Source organism: Ranitomeya imitator, chromosome 1 (genome assembly GCF_032444005.1).
Source record: "Ranitomeya imitator isolate aRanImi1 chromosome 1, aRanImi1.pri, whole genome shotgun sequence".
NCBI lineage: Eukaryota > Metazoa > Chordata > Amphibia > Anura > Dendrobatidae > Ranitomeya > Ranitomeya imitator.
This window is the reverse complement of record NC_091282.1, coordinates 1,017,942,187-1,017,961,696: the sequence shown is the minus strand read 5'-3', so window position 1 is coordinate 1,017,961,696 and position 19,510 is coordinate 1,017,942,187. Positions and strand designations below refer to the sequence as shown.

The 19,510-nt window shown below is 43.3% G+C and overlaps 1 protein-coding gene across 1 annotated transcript in view; it reads left to right on the top strand.

Moving 5' to 3' along the window:
* MGAT4D (MGAT4 family member D) overlaps positions 1–19,510 on the top strand; it is a 279,960-nt gene that overhangs the window by 12,133 nt on the left and 248,317 nt on the right. The window lies entirely within an intron of this gene.

Here is a 19,510-nt window from a genome sequence, read left to right as displayed (position 1 = left end):
GACTCGAGATAAGTCAAGTTCTTATGATCAGTCAAGACCACCACGCGATGCTTAGCTCCTTCAAGCCAATGACGCCACTCCTCGAATGCCCACTTCACGGCCAGCAACTCTCGATTGCCCACATCATAATTTCGCTCAGCAGGCGAAAACTTCCTGGAAAAGAAGGCGCATGGTTTTATCACCGAGCAATCAGAACTTCTCTGCGACAAAACAGCCCCTGCTCCAATCTCTGAAGCATCAACCTCGACCTGGAACGGAAGCGAAATGTTGTGAGTTCTGTTTTTGGGCTCCTTCTGGTGGTTACTGATGGTACTGGGTGATTTGTGTTCTGCTGTCTCTGGTGTCCACCTGTTCTATTAGGATTTGGGAGTTTTCTATTTAACCGGGCTTTCTTGTCATTTCCCCGCCGGCTATCAAGGTTATCAGAGTGTTTTGTTACCTCAGCTTCTGGCTTCAGTAATCTTCAGGACAAGCTAAGTTTTTGATTTTCTTGTTCCACGTTTTGATTTATTTTTGTCTTGTCCAGCTTGCATATAATTGTTTCTTTGCTGCTGGTTGCTCTAGCGGGCTGTAATTGCTCCTCATGTTCCATGAGTTGGAACATGAGTTCAAGTAATTACAGGATGGTTTTTTGAAGGGTTTTTTGCTGACCGCGCAGTTTACTTTTGTATCCTCTGCTATCTAGTTTTAGCGGGCCTCATTTTGCTGAATCTGATTTCATACTGTGTATGTGCCTTCCTCTCATTTCACCGTCATTATATGTGGGGGGCTGCTATTTCTGTGGGGTATTTCTCTGGAGGCAAGAGAGGTCTGTGTTTCTTCTAATAGGGGAAGTTAGATCTTCGGCTGGTGCGAGACGTCTAGGATCAACGTAGGCACGTTCCCCGGCTATTGTTATTTGTGTATTCAGGTTTAGGGTCGCGGTCAGCTCAGGTTCCATCACCCTAGAGCTCGTTGGTGCTTGTCCTTTTGTGATTCCCTGCCATTGGAATCATGACAGTATAGCCGGCCTAAAATGTTTGGGCTGAAGTAGGAGGAAAAGTAGTCTGAGGAAGTTTTTTTTTTTTTTTTCTCCTCTGAGGTTGCTGCCTAGCCCTAATTGCAGCCTGGATGATTTTTTATTTTTTTTATTTTTTATTTTTTCCTCCTCTTAATCCTTGAATGGCTCTGACCTTAGCTGTTTATCATGGACGTCCAGAGTTTAGCTTCCAGCTTGAATAATCTTGCTGCTAAGGTTCAAAATATACAAGATTTTGTTGTACATGCTCCTATGTCTGAACCTAGAATTCCTATTCCAGAGTTCTTTGCTGGAGATAGATCTAGTTTTCTGAATTTTAGGAACAATTGCAAGCTGTTCCTTTCTTTGAAATCTCGCTCTTCTGGAGACCCTGCTCAGCAGGTTAAGATTATTATATCTTTCCTGCGGGGTGACCCTCAAAATTGGGTATTTGCATTGGCACCAGGGGATCCTGCGTTGCTTAATGTGGATGCGTTTTTTCTGGCATTGGGTTTGCTCTATGAGGAACCTAACCAAGAGATTCAGGCTGAAAAAGCTTTATTAGCTCTCTCTCAGGGGCAAGATGAAGCAGAAATATATTGTCAAAAATTTCGGAAATGGTCAGTGCTTACTCAGTGGAATGAGTGCGCCCTGGCTGCAAAGTTCAGAGATGGCCTTTCTGAGGCCATTAAAGATGTTATGGTGGGTTCCCTGCGCCTACGGGTCTGAATGAGTCTATGACTATGGCTATTCAGATTTATCGGCGTTTACGGGAGCGCAAACCTGTGCACCATTTGGCGGTGTCTTCTGAACAGGCTCTTGAGACAATGCAATGTGATAGAGTTCAGTCTAGAAGTGAACGGCAAAACTATAGGCGGAAAAATGGGTTGTGCTTTTATTGTGGTGATTCAGCTCATGTTATATCAGCATGCTCTAAACGCACAAAAAAGGTTGATAAGTCTGTTGCCATTAGTACGTTACAGTCTAAGTTCATTCTGTCTGTGACTCTGATTTGCTCATTATCATCCATTTCCGTCGATGCCTATGTAGATTCAGGCGCTGCCCTGAGTCTTATGGATTGGTCATTTGCCAAGCGATGTGGGTTTAGTCTTGAGCCTCTGGAAGTCCCTATTCCTTTGAAGGGAATTGACTCTACACCTTTAGCTATGAATAAACCTCAGTACTGGACACAAGTGACCATGCGTATGACTCCCGTTCATCAGGAGGTGATTCGCTTCCTGGTGTTGTATAATTTACATGATGTTCTAGTACTTGGTCTGCCATGGTTACAAACTCATAATCCAGTCCTTGACTGGAAAACAATGTCTGTGTTAAGCTGGGGATGTCAGGGGGTTCATGATGATGCACCTCCGATTTCTATCGCTTCATGTACTCCTTCTGAGGTTCCTGTATTTTTGTCGGATTATCGGGATGTTTTTGAGGAGCCTAAGCTCAGTTCGCTTCCTCCTCACAGGGATTGCGATAGATTTAATTCCTGGTAGTAAATTTCCTAAAGGTCGTTTGTTCAATCTGTCAGTGCCAGAGCATACTGCTATGCGGGATTATGTTAAGGAGTCCTTGGAAAAGGGACATATCCGTCCATCTTCGTCCCCTTTGGGAGCAGGTTTTTTTTTTCGTGGCCAAGAAAGATGGGTCCTTGAGACCTTGTATAGATTATCGTCTTTTGAATAAGATTACCGTAAAATATCAGTATCCTTTGCCTTTGTTGACTGATTTGTTTGCTCGCATTAAGGGGGCTAAATGGTTCACTAAGATTGATCTCCGGGGTGCGTATAATCTTATACGAATAAAGCAAGGTGATGAGTGGAAAACCGCATTTAATACGCCTGAGGGCCATTTTGAGTATTTGGTAATGCCTTTCGGACTTTCTAATGCTCCTTCAGTCTTCCAGTCCTTTATGCACGATATTTTCCGTGAATATCTGGATAAATTTATGATTGTGTATTTGGATGATATTTTGTTTTTTTCTGATGACTGGGAGTCTCATGTTCAGCAGGTCAGGAAGGTGTTTCAGGTCCTGCGGGCTAATTCCTTGTTTGTAAAGGGCTCAAAGTGTCTCTTTGGAGTCCAGAAGATTTCTTTCTTGGGGTATATTTTTTCCCCTTCTACTATTGAGATGGATCCCGTCAAGGTTCGGTCTATTTGTGACTGGACGCAGCCTGCATCTCTTAAGAGTTTGCAGAAGTTCTTGGGCTTTGCTAATTTCTATCGTCGTTTTATAACTAATTTTTCTAGTGTTGTTAAGCCTTTGACGGATTTGACTAAGAAGGGTGCTGATGTTGCTGATTGGTCTCCTGCGGCTGTGGAGGCCTTTCAGGAACTTAAACGCCGGTTTTCTTCTGCTCCTGTGTTGCGTCAGCCTGATGTTTCGCTTCCTTTCCAAGTTGAGGTTGATGCTTCCGAGATTGGAGCGGGGGCGGTTTTGTCACAGAGAAGCTCCGATTGCTCGGTGATGAAGCCATGTGCGTTCTTTTCTAGAAAATTTTCGCCCGCTGAGCGGAATTATGATGTGGGTAATCGGGAACTTTTGGCCATGAAGTGGGCATTTGAGGAGTGGCGTCATTGGCTGGAGGGTGCTAGACATCGTGTGGTGGTCTTGACTGATCACAAAAATCTGATTTACCTTGAGTCTGCCAGGCGTCTGAATCCTAGACAGGCTCGTTGGTCACTGTTTTTCTCTCGTTTCAGTTTTGTGGTTTCATGCCTGCCAGGTTCAAAGAATGTGAAGGCAGATGCTCTTTCTAGGAGTTTTGTGCCTGACTCCCCTGGAAATTCTGAGCCCACTGGCATCCTTAGGGATGGGGTGATTTTGTCGGCCGTCTTCCCAGACTTGCGACGTGCTTTGCAGGAGTTTCAGGCGGGTAAACCTGATCGTTGTCCGCCTGAGAGACTGTTTGTTCCGGATAGCTGGACCAGTAGAGTCATCTCTGAGGTCCATTCTTCTGCGTTGGCAGGTCATCCTGGAATATTTGGTACTAGAGACTTGGTGGCCAGGTCTTTTTGGTGGCCTTCCTTGTCTAGGGGTGTGCGTTCTTTTGTGCAGTCTTGTGAGGTTTGTGCTCGGGCTAAGCCTTGCTGTTCTCGAGCCAGTGGATTGTTGTCATCTTTGCCTATCCCGAAGAGGCCTTGGACGCACACTTCCATGGACTTTATTTCGGATCTCCCTGTCTCTCAAAAAATGTCCGTCATCTGGGTTGTGTGTGACCGCTTTTCTAAAATGGTTCATCTTGTACCCTTGCCTAAGTTGCCTTCCTCCTCTGAGTTGGTCCCTCTGTTTTTCCAGAACGTGGTTCGTTTGCATGGGATTCCGGAGAACATCGTTTCTGACAGGGGATCCCAGTTTGTGTCTAGATTTTGGCGGACGTTCTGTGCTAAGATGGGCATTGATTTGTCCTTTTCGTCTGCATTCCACCCTCAGACGAATGGCCAGACGGAACGAACTAATCAGACCTTGGAAACTTATTTGAGGTGTTTTGTTTCTGCTGATCAGGATGACTGGGTTACCTTTTGCCGCTGGCCGAGTTTGCCCTTAATAATCGGGCTAGTTCTGCTACCTTGGTTTCTCCTTTCTTTTGTAATTCGGGGTTTCATCCTCGTTTTTCCTCTGGTCAGGTGGAGCCTTCTGATTGTCCTGGAGTGGACATGGTGGTGGATAGGTTGCATCGGATTTGGAGTCATGTGGTGGACAATTTGAAGTTGTCCCAGGAGAAGGCTCAGCAGTTTGCTAATCGCCATCGCCGCGTGGGTCCTCGACTTCTTGTTGGGGACTTGGTGTGGTTGTCTTCTCGTTTTGTTCCTATGAAGGTCTCTTCTCCTAAGTTCAAGCCTCGGTTCATCGGTCCTTATAGGATCTTGGAAATTCTTAACCCTGTGTCGTTTCGTTTGGATCTCCCGGCATCGTTTGCTATTCATAATGTGTTCCATCGGTCGTTGTTGCGGAGGTATGAGGTACCTGTTGTTCCTTCGCCTGAGCCTCCTGCTCCGGTGCTGGTGGAGGGAGAATTGGAGTATGTTGTGGAGAAGATCTTGGATTCTTGTGTTTCCAGACTGAAACTCCAATATTTGGTCAAGTGGAAGGGTTATGGTCAGGAGGATAATTCTTGGGTGGTTGCCTCTGATGTTCATGCTGATGATTTGGTCCGCGCTTTTCATAGGGCTCATCCTGGTCGCCCTGGTGGTTCTCGTGAGGGTTCGGTGACCCCTCCTCAAGGGGGGGTACTGTTGTGAGTTCTGTTTTTGGGCTCCCTCTGGTGGTTACTGATGGTACTGGGTGATTTGTGTTCTGCTGTCTCTGGTGTCCACCTGTTCTATTAGGATTTGGGAGTTTCCTATTTAACCGGGCTTTCTTGTCATTTCCCCGCCGGCTATCAAGGTTATCAGAGTGTTTTGTTACCTCAGCTTCTGGCTTCAGTAATCTTCAGGACAAGCTAAGTTTTTGATTTTCTTGTTCCACGTTTTGATTTATTTTTGTCTTGTCCAGCTTGCATATAATTGTTTCTTTGCTGCTGGTTGCTCTAGCGGGCTGTAATTGCTCCTCATGTTCCATGAGTTGGAACATGAGTTCAAGTAATTACAGGATGGTTTTTTGCTGACCGCGCAGTTTACTTTTGTATCCTCTGCTATCTAGTTTTAGCGGGCCTCATTTTGCTGAATCTGATTTCATGCTGTGTATGTGCCTTCCTCTCATTTCACCGTCATTATATGTGGGGGGCTGCTATTTCTGTGGGGTATTTCTCTGGAGGCAAGAGAGGTCTGTGTTTCTTCTAATAGGGGAAGTTAGATCTTCGGCTGGTGCGAGACGTCTAGGATCAACGTAGGCACGTTCCCCGGCTATTGTTATTTGTGTATTCAGGTTTAGGGTCGCGGTCAGCTCAGGTTCCATCACCCTAGAGCTCGTTGGTGCTTGTCCTTTTGTGATTCCCTGCCATTGGAATCATGACAGCGAAACATCTGGTTGACACAACACAGGGGCAGAAGAAAAACGACGCTTCAACTCTTGAAAAGCTTCCACAGCAGCAGAAGACCAATTGACCACATCAGCACCTTTCTTGGTCAAATCGGTCAATGGTTTAACAATACTAGAAAAATTGCAGATGAAGCGTCGATAAAAATTAGCAAAGCCCAGGAACTTTTGCAGACTTTTCAGAGATGTCGGCTGAGTCCAATTATGGATGGCTTGGACCTTAACAGGGTCCATCTCGATAGTAGAAGGGGAAAAGATGAACCCCAAAAATGAAACCTTCTGAACACCAAAGAGACACTTTGATCCCTTCACAAACAAAGAATTTGCATGCAGGACCTGAAACACCATTCTGACCTGCTTCACATGAGACTCCCAATCATCCGAGAAGATCAAAATGTCATCTAAGTACACAATCAGGAATTTATCCAGGTACTCTCGGAAGATGTCATGCATAAAGGACTGAAACACTGATGGAGCATTGGCAAGTCCGAATGGCATTACTAGATACTCAAAATGGCCCTCGGGCGTATTAAATGCAGTTTTCCATTCATCGCCTCGCTTAATACGCACAAGATTATACGCACCACGAAGATCTATCTTGGTGAACCAACTAGCCCCCTTAATCCGAGCAAACAAATCAGATAACAATGGTAAGGGGTACTGAAATTTAACCGTGATCTTATTTAGAAGGCGGTAATCTATACAAGGTCTCAGTGAACCATCCTTCTTGGCGACAAAAAAGAACCCTGCTCCTAATGGCGACGATGACGGGCGAATATGCCCCTTCTCCAAAGACTCCTTCACATAACTCCGCATAGCGGCATGCTCAGGCATAGACAAATTAAACAGTCGACCTTTTGGGAATTTACTACCAGGAATCAAATCGATAGCACAATCACAATCCCTATGCGGAGGTAGGGTATCGGACTTGGGCTCATCAAATAAATCCCGGTAATCAGACAAGAACTCAGGAACCTCAGAAGGGGTGGATGACGAAATAGTCAGAAATGGGACATCACCATGTACACCTTGACAACCCCAGCTGGACACAGACATGGATTTCCAATCTAATACTGGATTATGGACTTGTAGCCATGGCAACCCCAACACGACCACATCATGCAGATTATGCAACACCGGAAAGCGAATAACCTCCTGATGTGCAGGAGCCATGCACATGGTCAGCTAGGTCCAGTACTGAGGCTTATTCTTGGCCAAAGGCGTAGCATCAATTCCTCTCAATGGAATAGGACACTGCAAGGGCTCCAAGAAAAACCCACAACGCCTAGCATACTCCAAGTCCATCAAATTCAGAGCAGCGCCTGAGTCCACAAATTCCATGATAGAATACGATGACAAAGAGCAGATCAAGGTAACGGACAGAAGAAATTTTGACTGTACCGTACCAATGGTGGCAGACCTAGCGAACCGCTTAGTGCGCTTAGGACAATGAGAGATAGCATGAGTGGAATCGCCACAGTAGAAACACAGCCCATTCAGACGTCTGTGTTCTTGCCGTTCAACTCTGGTCAAAGTCCTATCGCACTGCATAGGCTCAGGTTTAAGCTCAGGTAATACCGCCAAATGGTGCACAGATTTACGCTCGCGCAAGCGTCGACCGATCTGAATGGCCAAAGACATAGACTCATTCAGACCAGCAGGCATAGGAAATCCCACCATGACATCCTTAAGGGCTTCAGAGAGACCTTTTCTGAAAATAGCTGCGAGCGCACCTTCATTCCACTGAGTGAGTACGGACCACTTTCTAAATTTCTGACAATATACCTCTATTTCATCCTGACCCTGACACAGAGCCAGCAAATTCTTCTCTGCCTGATCCACTGAATTAGGCTCATCGTACAGCAATCCGAGCGCCAGGAAAAACGCATCGATATTACTTAATGCAGGATCTCCTGACGCAAGAGAAAATGCCCAGTCCTGAGGGTCGCCACGTAAAAAAGAAATAACGATCCTAACTTGTTGAACTGGGTCACCAGAGGAGCGAGGTTTCAAAGCCAGAAATAGTTTACAATTATTTTTGAAACTCAGAAATTTAGTTCTATCTCCAAAAAACAAATCAGGAATAGGAATTCTCGGTTCTAACATAGAATTCTGAACCACAAAGTCTTGAATACTTTGTACTCTTGCCGTGAGCTGATCCACACATGAAGACAGACCTTTAATGTCCATTGCTACACCTGTGTCCTCAACCACCCAAATGTCTAGGGGAAAAAAAAGGCAAAACACAGTGCAGAGAAAAAAAAATGGTCTCAGAACTTATTTTTTCCCTCTATTGAGAATCATTAGTACTTTGGCCCCCAGTACTGTTATGAAAGGTAATTCAGTACCACAATGGACATAGAGGTCAGCGCACATACAGTGACCTGGCAATAACCCAAAAAACAAGAACGAGCTCTGAGACGTGGGAACTCTGTTGACCGCAATCCCTAATCCTCTCCAACCACACTAAAGGCAGCCGTGGATTGCGCCTAACGCTCCCTATGCAACTCGGCACGGCCTGAGAAACTAGCTAGCCTGAAGATAGAAAATAAGCCTACCTTGCCTCAGAGAAATACCCCAAAGGAAAAGGCAGCCCCCACATATAATGACTGTGAGTTAAGATGAAAAGACAAACGTAGAGATGAAATAGATTTAGCAAAGTGAGGCCCAACTTTCTGAACAGAGCGAGGATAGGAAAGGTAACTTTGCGGTCAACACAAAACCCTATAAAAACCACGCAAAGGGGGCAAAAAGACCCTCCGTACCGAACTAATGGCACGGAGGTACACCCACTGCGTTCCAGAGCTTCCAGCAAGCAGAAAAAAAACAAATTGACAAGCTGGACAGAAAAAAACAGCAAACAAATAGCAAAGAGGAACTTAGCTATGCAGAGCAGCAGGCCACAGGAACGATCCAGGAGGAAACAGGTCCAATACTAGAACATTGACTGGAGGCCAGGATCAAAGCACTAGGTGGAGTTAAATAGAGCAGCACCTAACGACTTCACCACAACACCTGAGGAAGGAAACTCAGAAGCCGCAGTACCACTTTCCTCCACCAACGGAAGCTCACAGAGAGAATCAGCCGAAGTACCACTTGTGACCACAGGAGGGAGCTCTGCCACAGAATTCACAACAACACCCCCTGACAGAAGTTATGTCGCTTATCCATGTTATGTAAATAAAAGCTTATAACCTGACGTTAAATTCATCCATTGGTTGTATAAATTATTCTTTTGAAAGCTGAAACCCTCCAAAATGCAGTTTAGGTTAAGAACATAAATTGGCATCAATGCAGAAATATTGATCAGTTAATGGACACAGAATGGTCAGATTTGGCAAGACAAAAGTTTTGTAGCCCACAGAAAGTAATGTGATATTCAAACAAATAATTAGCTTAAAATACAAATACAAGTATATGTTGCTTAACATTGGTGAATGAAGTTGTGGTGCTATTAGAGTCATATTTAATATTTTGTGTGACTTCCATGGGCTTGAAGGACTGCATCCATGCGGTTCAACAATGATTCATACAATTTATTAATGAAGTCATCAGGAATAGCAAAGAATGCAGTCTTACATGCCTCCCAGAGTTCATCTAGATTCTTTGGTTTTGTCTTCCAACTTCCTCTTTCATCCTACCCCAAACATTCTCATTGTTCATGTCTGGTGACTTGGCTGGCCAGTCCTTGAGCACCTTGATCTTTTTTGCCTGGAGGAACTTTGTTGTAGAGATGGATGGATGAGATGGAGCACCATCCTGCTGCAGAATTTGACCCCTTTTATGATTTGGAATATAAGAGGTAGCTAATACTTCTTGATATTTTAGACTATTGATATTGCCTTCCACCTTGCAAATGTTTCACACACCCCCCATACTGAATGTAACCCCAGACCATGATCTTTCCACCACCAAATTTAACTGTTTTCTGGGTGTATTTTGGATCCATACGGGCTCCATTATGTCTCCTGCAGTATTTGCGTGGCTGTTGTGTAATTCTACTGAAGATTCATCAAAAAAATCCACCTTCTGCCACTTTTCCAGCGTCCATCTCTTTATCAGGCTGTGGGACTTTGCAAATGCCACACGGTTTTTAATTTGCCTTTTGTTTAGTGCTGGCTTCTGGGCACTGATTTGACCATGGAGGCCATTTCGAGACAGAATCCTACAAACTGATCTAGTTGACACAGGGACTTGAGATGACCAGGCCTGTTGGAGCTCTGCTTCAGTGGAAGATTTTCTAACCAACAAACGTTCCTCCTGAGCAGTTGTCTTGTGGGGTCTGCCGGACCTGGGCTTGTCAAACACATCTCCAGTCTCTTCAAATTTTTTTAATTCTTTGTACTTGAGGCTGAGACACATTAAAGGTGCCAGCCACCTCTGCAGTGGATCTGGTCTTCAGCCTCTTGATAACCCAGGCTTTTGTCACAGGGTGGATTTTTGGCATGTTGTCAGAGCTCAAGTTGCAGTTCAAGTGAAGGTCTGGGGTGCTGGGTTTCTTTTTATACACACGCACACTAATTAACCAATCATTTACTGAGCACAGGTGAGGATGTAAACTAGAATTGGGTGCATTATGTGACAAGGCGACAAAAGTTTTGTCTTGCCAAAATCTGACCATTCTGTGTCCATTCTGTGTCCATTAACTGATCAATATTTCTGCATTGATGCCAATTTATTTTCTTAACCTAAACCACATTTCGGAGGGTTTCAGCTTTCAAAAGAATAATTTATACAACCAATGGATGAATTTAACGTCAGGTTATAAGCTTTTATTTACATAACATGGATAAGCGACATAACTTCTGTCAGGGAGTGTATATTAACAGTCAAATTCATTTGCATAATTTATAATAAATAGTACCTTGGTATACCGGTCTATAAGTACAATTTAAGCAAGCAGCAAAAACCTAGTTGTCATCAGCAGTCCCTTTAAGGCAATACATGCATAGGAAAACGCAATGGTGGAAGGGGAATATACGGTAGGTACTGTACATGCAAGATGATGGGGTATATGTGATATAGCTACCTGGAAATTATGAGTGTTTCACAGCTGGCTTCTTCCGGGGGCAGTGAAACGCGCATTGGGTTTTTGCGGTTTGCTTAAATAGTACTTATAAACCGGTATACCAAGATACTATTTATTATAAATTATTATATAGTATGCAAATGGATCCGACTGTTGTTATACCTCGTTATAATTTATGATGTATTATGTTTATGGATTTTTGTGGCATGTCCTTTTGTGAGACTTTTTCTTTTTCATTTTATTATTTATATTATAGGGTATAATTATAAATTAATTTTTTTATTTATATTATAGGGTGTGACGTGAAAATTGAAGAAACTACTTTATACAGAAATGTTAAATTTAAAGATGCATCAAATGTATCAGACTTCATGCTAAATACAGTAGAAATAACTGCAAAGCTGCCTTCACATATTACCTGGGATCTGCCTAAAGCCTCATTCAAACACCTGTGAATCACAAATTCTGTGATGTATCCATGATTATCATGAACCCATTAAAGTCAAAGGCACTCTTCACATCTCCGTGTTTATTGCGGACCATGTGTGTTTTTGATCAAAAGTCATAAATCAAGCACAGAACACAGATGGCATCTGTGTACAGTCCGTGCTAAAAATTGTAATGGATAAATGACGCTTTGCAGTTTATTTTTTTTCTTTTTCATGTGTGATAAGTCACTGAGGTTAAGAATTGACACAGTGATAAAAAAAAACAACAAACCTCTGAACAACTGTCCATAATTTTATGAGTACAAGAAAAGATAGATAAAGAGGTTGTCCACTACTTTTTCATGGAGGACCTACTCAGGATGGGCCATCAATATCTGATCAGTCCGGGTTGGGCACTCCCAGCTTTTCTCAGTATCGGCTTCCGCCGGCCAGTACTGCTTGATTGCGGAGCTGCTCCGTCCTCTGATAGCGGCCAAGGCTTGGCACTGCACGTCTTCCTCCTATTGGTTTGAATAGGAGGCGCCCATTATCAGAAGACGGAGCAGCTCCGCGATCGAGCAGTTCCTGCCAACACTGATAACAGCTCTTCACACATGTCTGAATGAAGCCTTAGCTGTCTGCTTTTCTTTGTTTCCAAGCAAAAAGAGATGTTTTTCATTTGTTTGCTGGATCCAGTTTTCATCCATTTTCAGTCTATATTCTTAAAAAATCTTGCTATCTTGCCTAAACCTTAGCTGCAGTCCATGTGTTACATATGATACTATTAGGGTATGCTTAATTTATATAATTTTCATGGACCCATTGGTGTGAATGTGCAGGTTTGATCTGTGGCTTGGATTGAAAATGGATGTCTCTTGCTATTTTTTTTTTTTTTTTTTGCTCAGTATGAGAAACAAAGTCCAAATTTATTTATTTTTTATATCGGCATTTCACTGAAAATTGAGTAAACTTACTGACTAGACCCACAAAAGGCAACTGGAAAAAAGCTGAAAATTGTGTGTGAATTTTTGCAAATCATAAAGTTACTAACTGAGCGGTCTTCATGCCAAAAACCGTAAGACATGCAGTGAAGAATTGGCCCTTTACTTCTGCCTCCAGTGCTTGAATTTCTCCTAAATTATGTATGAAATTATTCCAGTGATTTGGCACACCGCTGCTGTTACCCCCTTTCTTTTTGCCTGTGTGGCTCATGAATTTTCTATTGTGCCTTGTCCAATATAAGGCGCTAAACAATAGTAGGATGTTATTAAAACAGCAGCTGAATATGAAACCTGCTTTGTTTCTGATTTGTTTGTTTGTTTTCCATCTAGAAGTGGAGAAAATGTCCTTGGAAACTCTTAGCAGTTCCTGTCTTTATTTATAATCTAGGTAGCAGAGCTGAAATTTTACTTGACAGGTACCCAACGCGATAGACATTCTCCTTCTGTGCTCTGACTGCGCTGTAAAGATACGAAATATTATGTAGATTTTACAGTCATGGCCATAAGTGCTGCCACCCTTTAAATTGTCCCAGAAATTGAAGTATTTCTCCCAGAAAATGATTGCAATTACCGGTTTTGTTATACACATGTTTAATTCCTTTGTGTGTATTGGAACAGGACAAAAAGGCAAATTGGAAATAATTTCACACACAACCCCAAAAATGAGCCAATCAAAATTGTTGACATCCTCTAATTAATCTATACCCTATGGAATAAATAAATAACTGCAATCAATCTCTTCCTATAACCATCAACAAGTTTCTTAAACCTCTCATCTGGAATTTTGGAGCACTCCTCCCGATCTCTCATATTGGAAGGGTGCCTTCTCCTACGGCCGGTTTCACACGTCAGTAGCGCCAGTACGTGAGGTGACAGTTTCCTCACATACTGGAGACACTGACTCACGTAGACACATTAAAATCAATGTGTCTCTGCACATGTCAGTGTGTTTTCACAGACCGTGTGTCCATTTGAGAAACACGGAGACATGTCAGTGTTTGTGGGAGTGCACGTATCACACGCACCCATTAAAGTCAATGGGTCCGTGTAAACACATACCGCACACGGATGCTGTCCGTGTGCCGACTGGGTACCACACGCACCGTGCAGCAGACAGCGCTAGAGTTAAGCGCTGTCCCCTGCTTTGGGTGCTGAATCCAGAATTCATTCCTTCTTCCCAGCAGTGTTCGCTGGAGAGAAGGAATGAAAAATCAGGGTTTTTTTTGTGTGTGTTTAAAATAAAGTTCCCGGTCAGCTCCCGCCTCCCTCCCCCTGTACGCCCGCCCGCTGGCATTAAAATACTTACCCAGCTCCCTCGATGCTTCCATCCTCTCAGCGTCGCAGCTCTTTCTGTATGAGCGGTCACATGGTGCCGCACATTACAGTGATGAATATGTGGCTCCACCTCCCATGTGTGATGGCTTCTAAAGCAATGACTCCAGCACCAGTCCAGTCCTCGTGAAGCTCTTCCAAATTTTTGAATGGCCTTTTCTTAACAATCCTTTCAAGTCTGCGGTTATCTCGGTTGCTTGTGCACTTTTTTTTTACACGTTTTCCTTCCACTCAACTTTCCATTAATCCCTTCCTGACATGCACCGTATACGTACTGCCCTGCGGAAGTTCCCGCAAACAGCAGTACAGGTACAGTGCACCGATCGCGGAGTCTCAAAGTGAGCACCGCAATCGAGGGGAAGGTGTCAGCTCTGTGTGAGAGCTGACACCGCGCAACAATGCCCACAATTGGTGCTAGCTACTGAGCATGTACATAAAGTGCAGCACAGACTCATCTCCACTAAATGCCGAGATCCTTAGATCAGGAACAGAGCAGACATTTATATGACATTTCATAACTTTTCCGGAGTTGGTCCATTTCCCTGGCGCAGTTTCCTTTTTAAAAAAACAAACTTCTATTTACTCACCCTCACCAGGTCCAGCTCTGAGTCTCCACTGCATCTCCTGGTGTCTGTTGTTATCCAGCACCAACATCATGTCCTCAGTGCTGCAGAGCTTAGCGGTTCTGAAGGCTTATGATCTCTGCTCTGCCAGAACCGCTGATCTGAATTACTGGCTGTACACTGTCATCGGGACCTCAGAGCTACAGACAGTCAGAGCCTGGTAGGAACGGTGGAAACTCTGCGCTGCACCAGAGGAGGGCAAGTATAACGCATTATGTGTGAGTGTTGTTTTTGTTTTGTTTTATTAAACTACAGCCAAGGAAGAGAGGATTTCTAAAACTGGAAAAACCTTTACATTAATGTTGTTCTGTTTTAGGGCTCGCTCACATGATCATATACAGTATATCAGCCGAGTGCTAGATTGTGTTTTATTGGCTAGCACTCGGACCAATGTTATACTATGGGGCAGTGCCGCTCTGCAATTTACGTGGACACAGACAATGGAAAAGATGGAGAAATGAAGTTCTCCATCTTCTTCGCGCCTGTGCTGTGATTTTTCTCATGCGAGAGAATCCGATCATACTAAGATGATACTCGATCAATCTCTGATGGAGTTTCAGCCAAGTTCCACTAGCATAAGAGAATCATCGCTCATGTGACACTAATTTATGGATTTTTCCACCTCCTGACTTTTCCTGACTTAGGGAAAATAGAGCAGCTGTTTATTACTGGTCTGCCATGTTTTTTTCTTCTAGTGAGCCATGTTTATGACGTGATTTGTATTTTATTTATACTCACTTATAGAGCGTCATAAATACAGCAGCACTTTACAGACATCCTCATCACTGTCCCCATTGGGGCTCACAAACTTGATTCCCTATCAGTATGTCTTTGGAATGTGGGAGGAAACCGGAGAACCTGGAGGAAACCCACGCCAACACGGGGAGGACATGCAAACTCCTTGGGATTTGAACCCAGGACCCCGAATCTGCAAAGCCACATTGCTAACCACTGAGCCACTATTCTGCCAGCATTTTGTTTTACCCCAGTTCTTATCACAGTCCTTGAGTCACTATGTGATTCCTTTCACATTGGACCCATAAGGGGGCATCTATACTGATAGACCCAGTAGGTGATCCTAACACATCATCTTTTTCTTCTTTGATGCTTAGATACTTACAATATAATATTGCATTTTGTTCTGACATACAAGCATTCGTCTGATAGGGTGAGTCGGGAGCAATAGCTGCTGGTCCAACGAGTTTTTGGGCAACAGCTATTAAAGGTGTATGACCAGTTTTGTAATAAAAGGTGAAATGGGAACTAAAGGGAGTGCTGAAATGTGTCATCTGTATTTTCTATACTTGGTGTTCCTTTTAACGTAAAGATGAAAAATTTTTTTTTGTAATGTAACATTTCTAACAACACCTGGTTATGAAGCAAGTCTCAAATAAAGAAACCAACAGTTTATCCACTAATCGTGTGCATTGTAATCCAAACTTATTATTTCAGTAAATTGGCATTACATTTGTGACTTTCTGTTCTGATCTTGTGTGTTGCCACGTGCTGTGTAGCATGGCACTGTCATTATCTGCCATTATTAGCTTGTCAGGAAGCACACAGGCTCTTGTCTTGTATCACAACGACATGAGCTATGCAGTTCAGTGATGGAGTAAAAATACTTGTCCAGCTAAACTCCCTGAAGCAGTGTCGGACTGGGCTGGCAAAGACCCACTAATAACATTAAGGCTGCCGTCACACTAGCAGTCTTTGGTCAGTATTTTACATCAGTATTTGTAAGCCAAAACCAGGAGTGGGTGATAAATACAGAAGTGGTGCATATGTTTCTATTATACTTTTCCTCTAATTGTTCCACTCCTGGTTTTGGCCGGCTTCACACTCAGCATATGAAAATACGGTCCGTATATTATGGCCGTAATACGCTGAAAAGTCCCGAAAATAGTGGTCCGTAGCTCCTCCGTAGGCAGGGTGTTTCAGCGTTTTTTGCGCATGGCATCCTCCGTATGTAATCCGTATGTCATCCGTACTGCGTGTTTTTATCGCAGGCTTGCAAAACCGACATACGGCTATACAAGGGATCCATGTGTAAAAAATAACATATATATATATATATATATGTCAGTAGACACATATATGTGTATATATATTAATATTTCATCCAGCGCGATATAGCAGAAAGCCGGTAATTCAATTACCGGCTTTTGCTTTCTCCTTCCTAAACCCGACATGAAATGAGACATGGTTTACATACAGTAAACAATCTCATATCACCATTTTTTTGCATATTCCACACTACTAATGTTAGTAGTGTGTATATTCAAAATTTGGCCGTTCTAGCTAGTAAATTAAGGGGTTAAATGGCGGAAAAAATTGGCGTGGGCTCCCGCACAATTTTCTCCGCCAGAGTAGTAAAGCCAGTGACTGAGGGCAGATATTAATAGCCTGGAGAGGGTCCACGGTTATTGCCCCCTCCCCCTGGCTAAAAACATCTGCCCCCAGCCACCCCAGAAAAGGCACATCTGGGAGATGCGCCTATTCTGGCACTTGGCCACTCTCTTCCCATTCCCGTGTAGCGGCGAGATATGGGGTAATGAAGGGTTAATGCCACCTTGCTATTGTAAGGTGACATTAAGCCAAATTAATAATGGAGAGGCGTCAATTATGACACCTATCCATTATTAATCCAATACTAGTAAAGGGTTAAAAAAATACACAAACACATTATTAAAAATTATTTTAATGAAATAAAAACAAAGGTTGTTTTAATATTTTATTGAACGCCCAATCCAATCACTGAAGACCCTCGTTCTGTAACAAAAAAAACATAATAAACCAACAATATCCTTACCTTCCGCAGATCTGTAAAGTCCAACGATGTAAATCCATCTGAAGGGGTTAAAATATTTTGCAGGCACGAGCTTTGCTAATGCAACATTGCTCATGTCTGGAAAACCCCGGAGAATGAAGGTAAAGTAGGTCAATGACCTATATTTACCTGCATTTGCGGTGAGGCGCCCTCTGCTGGCTGTTCCTAGATCGTGGGAACTTTCCTAGAAAGCTCCCTGGCTCGAGATCATAAGCGGCGCCCTCTGCTGGTAATTGAATTACCGGCTTTAAAGCTGTCTAGCGCTGGAAGAAATATTAAAATATATATATATATATCTCACCTATTATATACCTATTATATATACCTATTCTATGTGTACACATTTATTCTACTGGAAGCTGTCAGTGTGATTTTACTGTACACCGCAATGAATTACCGGCTTTTCTAGCTAACACCGCTGCGTATTTCTCGCAAGTCACACTGCTGGTCCGTGTGTGATCCGTATTTTTGGGGCTTCCATAGACTTTCATTGACGTTTTATTTGCGCAATACGGTGACAAACGCAGCATGCTGCGATTTTCTACGGCCGTAGAAAGCCGTATAATACTGATCAGTTTAATACGGCAGATAGGAGCAGGGGCATAGAGAATAATTGTGCCGTATGTTTTGCGAGTTTTATGGACGTAGTTTCTGCGCTCTTACGTCCATAAAACTCGCAAGTGTGAAGCTGGCCTTTGGCTGAGAAATACTGATGTAAAATACTGACCAAATACTGCTAGTGTGACGGCAGCCTAATTATTCAGCTACATGCAAATTAATCTGAATCTAGTACACAAATTTACATTTGTTTTTATGTATATTAACTTGGCTAGCTTGTTTAACCCCTTCATGACCTTGGGATTTTCCGTTTTTTCCATGTTCGTTTTTCGCTCCCTTCCTTCCAAGAGCCATAACTTTATTTTTCCATCAACATGGCCATGTGAGGGCTTATTTTTTTGCGGGACGAGATGTACTTTTGCACGACATCATTGGTTTTACCATGTCGTGTAGTAGAAAGTGGGAAAAAAATTCCAAGTGAAATTGCAAAAAAAGTGCAATCCCATGCGTGTTTTTTGGTTGGCTTTTTTGCTAGCTTCACTAAATGCTAAAACTGGCCTGCCATTATGATTCTCCAGGTCATTACGAGTTCATAGACACCAAACATGTCTAGGTTATTTTTTTTTTTATCTAAGTGGTGAAAAAAAATTCCAAAGTTTGCTTAAAAAAAAAAAAAAAAAAAAATTGCGAAATTGCGTCATTTTCCGATACCCGTAGTGTCTCCATTTTTCGTGATCTGGGGTCGGGTGAGGGCTTATTTTTTTGCGTCCCGAGCTGACGTTTTTAGTGATACCATTTTGGTGCAGATACGTTCTTTTGATCGCCCGTTATTGCATTTTAGCGCAATGTCGCGGCGACCAAAAAACCATAATTTTGGCGTTTTGATTTTTTTTCTCAATACGCCGTTTAGCGATCAGGTTGATCCTTTGTTTTATTGATAGATCGAGCGATTCTGAACGCGGAGATACCAAATATGTATATATTTGATTTGATTTTTGTTTTACTTTGAATGGGGTGAAATGCGGGTGATTTGAAGTTATGTTTTTTTTCTTATTTCATATTTTTTAACTTTTTTTTTTTTTCTTTTGCCATGCTTCAATAGCCTCCATGGGAGGCTAGAAGCTGGCATAGCCTGATCGGCTCTGCTACATAGCAGCGATCATCAGATCGCTCCTATGTAGCTTAATCCCATATGACGTACTATCCCGTCAAGGTGACCTGGGACTTAATTCCCAGGGACGGGATAGTACGTCATAGCGATCACAGAGGGAGCGCGTCCGGGTGTCAGCTGACTATCGCCTATCGAAGCTGACATCCAGCACTATGCCAGGAGCGGTCACGGACCGCCCCCGGAACATTAACCCCCGACACACTGCGATCAAACATGATTGCAGCGTTTTGGGGGCATAGGGAAGCATTGCTCAGGGAGGGGGCTCCCTGCGTGCTTCCCTGAGACCCTCAGTACAAGGCGATGTGCTCACCTTGTACTGAGCGTCTCCTCCCTGCAGGCCCCAGATCCAAAGTGGCTGCGGGGCTGCATCCGGGTCCTGCATGGAGGTGGCTTACCAAGCTCCTGCTCAGAGCAAGCGCTGGTAAGCCTGCAGCCCTGTATGTCAGATCGCTGCAAAGTGTCAGATCAGGAATCTGACCTTATAACATGATGTTATAATGTATGTATAAAATGTGACCAAAATGTGGTAACGCAAAAAAATATTTTTTGCAATAAAAAGC